The sequence below is a fragment of the Tupaia chinensis genome, unplaced genomic scaffold (assembly GCF_000334495.1).
Source record: "Tupaia chinensis unplaced genomic scaffold, TupChi_1.0 Scaffold000567_1, whole genome shotgun sequence".
Lineage (NCBI taxonomy): Eukaryota > Metazoa > Chordata > Mammalia > Scandentia > Tupaiidae > Tupaia > Tupaia belangeri.
In genome coordinates, this window is record NW_006160080.1 from 114,136 (window position 1) to 123,390 (window position 9,255).

General features: G+C 38.8%; 1 protein-coding gene across 3 annotated transcripts in view; it reads left to right on the top strand.

Annotated features, from left to right (window-relative positions):
• CA5B (carbonic anhydrase 5B) overlaps nucleotides 1-9,255 on the top strand; it is a 53,507-nt gene that overhangs the window by 41,625 nt on the left and 2,627 nt on the right. The gene's annotated exons all lie outside the window — the stretch shown is intronic.

Sequence of the window (9,255 nt, forward strand, 5' to 3'; positions counted from 1 at the left end):
GATTGCGGCGTGACCATCCCCCCTGGGGGATGATTTCTCGCTTTCTGTCTCTATGTCTCTCTCTGTCTGTCTGGTGAGCGCACGCGCCCTATAGCGAAAATCTCTCCAAAAAAAAAAAAAAAGAATAAAAGCTACCTAATTATTTTTTGAAGTCAGGATAACTGATACCAACATCCTTCAAAAGTTTGGACCCCTACCCCCAAAATAAACTATACACTGCTATCTCTGAAGAATATAAAAGCTAAAGTAAAATATTAGAGAACCAGCCCATGGTATGGTGATTAAGGCAACTGGATCCCACATGACCATCCATACAGTTTAAGTCCCAGACCTGATAGGTTGAGAAATACTCCAGGCACTTGTGCATGCATGCTCAGAATCCTGAAAGGAGGGAGAAATGGAGGAGACAGGATTGCAACATGACCATGCTCTGTATGTGTGTGTGTGTGTGTGTGTGTGGAGGGGGGGGTTCTCACTTTCCCTCTCTTTCTCTATCTCCTGTGATTTCTCACTTTCTGACTCTCTGTCTCTCTCTGACTTTCTGGCGAGTGTACGTGCCCTATAGCAAAAACCTCTCCAAAAAAAGAAGAGAAAAGAAAAGAAAAAAAGAAAAACCATCATGCTATAGAGATGTACAACAATGGAATGAAAACAGGAAATCATAAAATTGAAAACAGAAAAAGCCGAAGTCAAAAAAAAAAAAAACCTTAGAGAAATATTGTCATAGAATCTCAGGATAAACATAGAATCCATCAACAGCTGTCCAGAAATTTTAATATAAGTCAGCTGTTTTGAACTTGGGATTTATTTTTCCCTCCTGCACTTGACCCAACCACTATAATGCACATTGCTAAGATGCTATGCTCCTCAGTCTGGGACCACATGGGAGGGTTCAATTCTCTGTCCAACTTAAAAGCCAGGTGTGGTAGTGTAGACATGGTGGCATGTACTAATAATCCCAGCAACTGGGATTGACACAAGAGGATTTTGAGCTTGAGGCTAGCCTGGGAAACACCCTGTCTGAAGAAGAGCCAGGTGTGGTGATGTGTGCCTGTAATTCCAACTGAGGGGAGGATCACAACATGGTGAGCCCTGTCTTAAAAGATATATGTTTAGAGAGAATTAAGTGTAGGTGGTGTTTCCTACATCAACATACAAAATTCTGTTTGATTCATAACATAACTAAACTACAATGATATTTGCTCATACTTGTTTTATGGGATTTTTATTGATTACAAAACATTTTCACAAGAATAAAAGCTACTGGGAACCAGCAGTTAGCATAATGGCTATGTCGCTGGACTCACTCTCCAAAAAAAAAAAAAAAGAATAAAAGCTACCTAAATATTTTTTGAAGTCAGGATAACTGATACCAACATCCTTCAAAAGTTTGGACCCCTACCCCCAAAATAAACTATACACTGCTATCTCTGAAGAATATAAAAGCTAAAGTAAAATATTAGAGAACCAGACCATGGTATGGTGATTAAGGCAACTGGATCCCACATGACCATCCATACAGTTTAAGTCCCAGACCTGATAGGTTGAGAAATACTGCAGGCACTTGTGCATGCATGCTCAGAATCCTGAAAGGAGGGAGAAATGGAGGAGACAGGATTGCAACATGACCATGCTCTGTATGTGTGTGTGTGTGTGTGTGTGTGGAGGGGGGGGTTCTCACTTTCCCTCTCTTTCTCTATCTCCTGTGAGTGCATAAATCCTCTCACAAATTAAAAACAATATTAGAAATAGAATCCAGTAGTACATTAGAATATATTTATTCTTTGCTGAGTAGCATTTCTCCTAGTAATACAAGAGAGTTCATTTTTTATTTTTTCTATTTACCAGAGAGAGAGCATGTGCGAGAGAGAAAGGAAGAGAGGAAGAGTCAAAGGGAAAAGGAGGGGGGGCTGGAAAGTGTCCTCTATGGTATGTGCTCACACCACAATCCTTTCTCCTCCATTTCACCACCCCATTGGGATTCTGGGCATGTACGCATACATACCTAGCATGGTTCTCAAGCTGTTTCTCCAGGTTCAAATCTAGAACCACATGATTGGCTGCTGGGACCTGCTTGGCAGAATGCATTTTTTTGTTTTAGAAATAAACATAAAAATAAACACACAAAGACATACAAGTATAGAAAAGTGAGGATCAGGTGGGCCTGACTTCTCTGATGGGGAAAGCTGCAGCCATGAACCAGCTTTAGGTTTGTTATTTTTAGGGCAGAAAATGGGAGAAGTGGAAATAGAATACAAAGTCAGTTGTTTTCAGATGTTAATCAGTCGATGATGCGAGGACAACTGGTGCCATGTAATTTCTCTGATCTTTTGGGGCTGGTTCTGATAAACACACATGACTTCCTTTAACCCTATAATACTCTGCAGTATCGATAACAGCATGCAACTAGCACGTTCATATGTTAATTGTTTTTATTGCCATGCCAATGACAGCTTACAGAACTGCGTTTCTGCATGTGTATGAAGGTCACCATGTTTGCTCAGAATGGCTGCTCTCCAAAGTTGGCCATGTGGGATCCATTTTCCTTAACTACTAGGCCATGGGCCCATAAGATGACTCATTATTAACAACGATATTAAGATAATTCATTTTATCAGTGAATCTAAGTAGAAAAAAAAAGGTCATTTCCATATAATATTAAAAGACATTTCTAAAATTCATTATATAGTATTTAGAACTTATTTTTAAAATTATTTATTTAATTTTATTTATTCATTCATGTATTTTAATTAGAGAGAGACAGAGAGAGGAAGTGAGAAAGCAAGCCACCAGGTCCAGGACTTGAACCATGGTCTGCCATGTGGGATTGTCCAGTGTCTTACCCACCACACCACCTGTTGGTCCCCAGTATTTAGAACTTATTAAGAAAATAGAAATGAATAGTGACTTCCCTAACTTGATAAACAACATTGATCTCAGTTCAAATGTAAATAGAATGCAAATATAGAAAGGATTGTTACCATATTAATTTTTTAAAGAATTATTTTATTTAACTCTATTTATGTATTTATTTTTACATTTTTGACCAGAGAGGGACAGAATGAGAGCGAGAGCGAAGGAGAGAGAAAGTGAGAAAGCAAGCTGCCAGGTCCAGGACTTGGACCACAGTCGGTCATGTTGGAGTTCAGTGCCCTTAACCACCATGCCACGTGCCAGCCCCAAAGTTTTAAAAATTATATTCTGGAAGTAGCAAACACAATTAGAAAACACAATAAAAAATAAATCATGGAAATGAAAACTACTACAAAAATAAGATCGTTTGATAATTAGTGGAGTAAGTATTAATTTATAGATAAAAGTACATTTGACATAGATAAATCACAGTCAAATGGTATAATGATATAAAGATATAATGGAAGAAAGAGCCCTATTTGTAATGGAAAGAAAAATATAAAATACTTAGAAATAAGTTTAACAAAGAAAGTTTGCAAGAAAACTTAAAATGTTTCTTAAAGAAACAAAAGATTTAAGGGACCAGCAAATGGTGTAGCAGTTATGTTGCTGGACTCCCACATGATCAACTACAGTTTGATTCCCAGACCTGGTGGCTTGAAAATCACTATGGGCACATGTGCATGTGTGCCCAAGATCCCGGGAAGAGGATGGAGAAGAAGGGGATATAGGATTTAAAAATAGATAATGCTACTTTTAAACTCATGTACACCACATGAATAGTCAAGGGGAATTCTCAAAAAGAAAGTGAGGATATTTAGATTCATGAGGTTATAAAGCCTCAATAATTACATGGTGTAGCACTGGCACACAAGTAAAGAGATTGATCTTAGGAAACATATTAGTCATTGTTCTCCAGAGAAAAAGAACCAACAGGATAGATATAGTATAGATAGATGATATAGATACAGAGAGATTTATTATAAGGTATTGGCTTATGCCACTATGAAAGCTGAGAAGTCCCACAATCTACCATCCGTAAGCTGGAGACCCAGGAAAGCTGGAGGTGTAGTTGAAAGGCCAGTGGTATAGATTGTAGACCCGGTCTCAAGGCTTGAGAATCAGAAGCACTGAAAGCAGATCAGTGTCTCAGCTCAACTAGGCAGAGAGCAAATTCAACCTTCCTCTGCCTTTTTGCTCTGTTTAAGTCCTCAGTGAATTGAATGAGGCCCAGGCACATGAGGGAGGGTTCTTTGCTTTACTTAGCCCACTGATTCAAATCCTAATCTCTTTCAGAAACACTCTCATGGACATACCAGTTTAACCCTATGACCCAGTCAAGTTGACACATATAATTAACCATCACAGGAAGAAAACAGTAAATTCATAAATTTGTCTGACTACATATTAGAATTTATTTTATGATAAAGATAGGCCCTCAGATCAATGAGAAGAAATAAAACTTACTACATGCTGATGGAAGGGCTAGCCTGTGGCCTGGTGGTTGGAGGAGCTTAATCGCATATGGCTGAATATGTGGCTTGAAAAACGAACTGGGTATGTGTGCATATGTGTCCAAAACCCTGGCAGGGCAGAGAAATGGAAGAAAAGGGGTTATTGCATGACCATGCCCCACTGGGAAGTGCTTTCTCCCTCTCCCTCTCTATCTCTGTGAGCAGACAAGTCCTCTGGCAAGTTTTGAAAAAATGCATTTGGGAAACAACTGAGTAGACACTTGGGGAAAAATGTTGGAGCCAACATTCAAACCTTATATGAGGTTACTTCAAAAAATTCATGGATCAGGGAACCAGCAGTTGGCGTAATGGCTATGTCGCTGGACTCCCACGTAGTCGACCGCAGTTCATGTCCCGGACCCGGTGGCTTAAAACTCACGCCGGGCACGTGTGCGTGCGTGCCCAAGATCCCGAGAGGAGAATGGAGGAGAAGGGATTAAAAAAACCCCCCTGGGGGGTGATTTCTCGCTTTCTGTCTCTATGTCTCTCTCTGTCTGTCTGGCGAGCGCACACGCCCTACAGTGAAAATCTCTCCAAAAAAAAAAAATTCATGGATCATAATTTAATTCCATATTTTTGCAAACTTTTAAAAGTACCCTTGCATAAGAATATACTCCAGGTATATTAAATATGAAAAATATCACCATAACAGTGCTAGGATAAGCACAGAAAAATCCATTAATACCTCCGAATGGAGGAAGTTTTTCTAACTATAAATCAAAATAAGAAGTCTTACAGAAAGCAACTAGTAACTTAGACTACATATGTATTTTTTCTGTATGATGAAAATCACCATATGGAAGTAACAAAAGACAGAGCTTTTTTTCTAATTTATTTGTTTATTTTTTGGAGAGGTTTTTTGTTATAGGCACGTGCGCTCGCCAGACAGACAGACAGAGACCAGACAAGAGAAGTGAGAAATCACCCCCCAGGGGGGATGGTCACGCCACAATCCCTTCTCCTCCATTCACCTCTCGGGATCTTTGGCACGTATGCACACGCACCCGGCGTGAGTTTTAAGTCACCGGGGTCTGGGACGTGAACCGCAGTCGACTACGTGGGAGTCCAGCGACATAGCCATTACGCTAACTGCTGGTCCCTAATTTATTTATTTATTTACAGTCATTCACTGTACATCAATACAGTATACAAAATGAGATTTTCCGACAGAATACATTGTATATTGGCTCAATCAAGGATATTACCATACATGTTATCATCAACAAATATTTTTCTATTTTTTGTTTTTATATATTTTGCTTTGTTTCCCCCTTGATTCCCTACCTCTCACTCTCTGCCATCCTCCCTCCACTTCTCCCATACTGACACTGGCATGTACAGTTGTTTTCCATTCCTTTTATTCCCCACATCTTATTGATTCACTAAAGATCTTAATTAATTTTAAAACTTTTCATAGCAAGCACAGCTGATATATAGATCTGTGAACACATGTCTGACTTTAGGCATAAATCTCAGTGAGTAATGTGAACATACTATAAAGTAGCACCTTGCTGGAGCTATATAGCTTACTGCAGTCATTAAATAGGTATTAATAGGTATTTTTAATGCTTTTTTATTTCAAGAAAAACAGTTTTGGTTTTCATAGATCAAAATCAAAAAATGTTAAGAGAAATTTGCTTAAAACTTAAAGCCAGGAAGAAGTTAGAATTCAGTTCAAATAATAGGTAGGTGAACCTATCAGCAGTTCAAGAGAAGACAAAGCTCCTTAAATATGGAAATCAAAGTATCTAAGAAAATCAGTAATGTTTCAGTCTGAAGTCCAAAAAAAATTCTATTAGTTCAGACTCATGTAATTATTCTTTCTTTTATTGAATTTGCAGTGTTACTATTACCTAATCTTTCCATTTAAACTCTGGAAGTTAACATTCAACTCTGGACTTGTCCCTACCATTAGGTGACCTTTCTCTTGGTTGTTTTTTGTACTCTTATTTCTCTGTGTCCAACTTTAGTTTTCCTGGTATAACACTCCCTTCAGCACTTCTTGGAGAGCTGGTCTGGTGTTGGTAAATTCTTTCAGGTTTTGTTTATCTGAGGATGTTTTTGTCTTTTTTTCCCATATGAAGATAATCTTGCAGGGTATAGCATTCTTGATTGAAATTGTTTTTCACTTAAGACTTTGAATATATTTTCCCATTCTTCCCTTGTTTGCATTGTTTCCAATGAGAAGTCTGACAGCCTTATGAGATATCCTTTGAAAGTAACTTGACATTTCTCTCTTGCCAAATTTAGTATCTTGTCTCTGTCTGTGGATTTGGTCAATCTGACTATGATGTGCCTTGTAGATCTTGGGTTGATTCTATGTAAAGCCCTTTGTAATTCTTGGGTATGTATATTTGAGTGCCTCTCTAGATTTGGAAAGTTTTCTTCCAGGATTTCATGGAATAGATTATCAATGCCCTTATTAGTTTCTTCACTTTCTGGGATACTGATGATCCGGAAGTTTGGGCGTTTAATGGTATCTAATATTACTCATATATTATTCTCATTTTTTTGGTTATTTTCTCAGTCTTTTTGGTGAATTTTTCTAGGTCAGAGGTTCTAGCTTCTACATCTGAGATTCAATCTTCTGCATGATCTAATCTGCTTTTGATATTTTCAAGGGATGTTTTGATGTCCTGTATTATAATCTTCCTCTCTAACAATTCTTTTTTATGATGTGCAAGAACTTCCTCACCTCCTGGAACTTGGTGTCTCTTTTCTCCTGCATGTTCTGGAGCTCATTGTCCCTCTTCTCTTTTATCTCTGTTAGCTTTGTCACTATGAATATTTTAAATTCTTTATCTGACATTTCCATGATTTCCCTTGTATTGTCTGTGGAGGAAGAAGAGTTATTCTTTTCCTTTAGCGGAGAGATATTTTCTTGGTTTCTCATATTTCTTGTGCCTCTTGTGGTTTCTGGTTATCAGATGGATTATGTATTTTTCATAGTTTTTGGAGTTAAATCTGAGCATTCAGAAGAATGCAGGAGGAGGTGACCTTTTTTCAACCTAGTCTCCTATAGTCACACTACCGTTTTTCTCCCTTTGCATGGCTGATTCAATGAAAATTGAGGATTAGTCTGACCCTAAAAGTATTCAGATATTTGGCTAGACCTAGACCTGTCTAGAAAATCAGTGTGTGGAGGATGAGCAGAAAAGTGAGAAAGGTAAAAAGAAAAAGGAATAGGAAAAAAGAGAGAGAGAGAGAGAGAGGGAAAAAAAGACAAAAACAATTAAAAACATATTTTTCTTGTCAAAAAAATAAAAACTGTGTGGCGCAGGGCCTCTCAGAACTCAAATATAGATGGCTGCTGATTGGCTTGTCCTGTGGGAGCAGGGGGAAAGGAAGGAATTAGCAAGAAAAAAGAGTGGCAAAGAACTAAGAAGTTTAAAATTTTTTTAAATTAAAAATATATAGAGAGAGATGGAGAGAGACAATAAGAATAAGTAGGGTGCTCTAATCTGGCTCCTGGCTAGATCTGGGGAGCAGGAGGATGAAGTCTGGGCAGAGGATCTTCGGTGGTCATAATTCCTGAACTGGGCCGCTCAGAACTCAAATATAGATGGCTGCTGATTGGCTTGTCCCGGCTCCTGGTTAGATCTAGGGGACAAGTGGGTGAAGTCTGGGCAGAGAGTCTTTAGTGGTTGTAATCTCACACAAAATACAGAGCTTAATTGCTCATAATCTTGGGCTTTATTGTCTGTACAGTCTGGTACTATTCTTCATATTTAAAAAATTGAGAAATCTCCACCCCCCCCCAATAAATCAATCACTTCTCCTCCATTCTCCTCTCGGGAGTTTAGGCACACACACACACACACACACACACACACGCATACACACGCACGACATGAGTTTTAAGCTGTCAGGTCCAGGACTCAAACTGTGGTTAACTATGTGGGTGGGAGTCCAGTGACATAACCATTACGTCATCTGCTGGTCCCTCAATATCATTTTTAAAGGCTATATACTAGTCCAATTTATAGATCCAATGTCATTTGTATTTCTAATCTTTTGCAACTAGCTGAATTAAAACAAACATATACTACTCATAAGGCTTCCTAATTAATGAGGTCACATGTATAATTTGCAAGTACAGCACAGTACTGTATTTGGGTTTTGCCTCTGGTCTTAGTTCTGCCTCTTCAACTCTACTTGGCCTGAAGTCTTTGTTCTAGACAAATCGTCACGTATTTTTGCCTACCTAACGGGCTGTCCTCCGTAGTTCCAGTGAGCCAGACTGACCGAGAGGAAATGTTATAAACAGATTTTCCAGCTGGTTTGAAGTAAAGTGGTTGCTCAGAAAGCCAATAGGCTACTGACAGATGCAATTGCCACATCAGAGAACAAGTCCTTCATACTTTGGGTTGCTCCTTTTGCACTGAGCTGTATTTTCTAATACATTAACCAATAATCATGTGTATCACTTAAATTTAAGTATAAGTAAAGTTGAATTAAAAGTTTAGCTCCTTGGGCCAGACAGTGGCATACTGTTTGAGGCTACTGGATTCCCCATGACTGACTACGATTCAAATCCTAACCCTGGTTACCTGAAAAGCATGCTGGGCATGTGTATGTGTGTGCTCGCCAAATCTTGACAGATGGAGAAATGGAGGAGAAGGGATTGTGGCATGACCATGCCCCATTGGAGGTTACTTTCTCCCTCTCCCTCTCTCTCTGCCTCTCTGTCTTTTTCTGGTGACTACGTGTGCCTTCTAGCAAACAAAACAAAATTAGTTCTTCAGTTGCAGTGGCCACTTTTAAAGTCCTCAGTAGCCATATGTGGCTGTGGCTACACTAAAAGAGAACGCAGAAACGACTTCTGTCT